Below are 293 nucleotides of genomic sequence, written 5' to 3'. Positions count from 1 at the left end.
GAATAATCTTCCTATTTCCATCCGAAATGCTTGTAGTACTGAAGTCTTCAAAAAACTCTTAAAAGCACATTTATTTCCTAAATAATCCTCTTCCTCTAATATAAACCTTTTCAAAGCGCCTTGTATCCTTTGGCAAAAGGCGCTATATAAATTTCTATATTATTATTATTATTATTATCAGCTCACAAAAAACAGGAATTATGAATGTAAAAAAAGAGGAAAATCAATAACATAGTTAAAACCATCACTAGAAAACAGAAACATGTTCACAGAACTTAATTGCTAACTGTTTG

Source organism: Anneissia japonica, unplaced genomic scaffold (assembly GCF_011630105.1).
Source record: "Anneissia japonica isolate Jap-2015-1 unplaced genomic scaffold, ASM1163010v1 scaffold694_len1028156_cov167, whole genome shotgun sequence".
Classification (NCBI taxonomy): Eukaryota; Metazoa; Echinodermata; class Crinoidea; order Comatulida; family Comatulidae; genus Anneissia; species Anneissia japonica.
Note: the sequence above shows the minus strand (reverse complement) of the source record.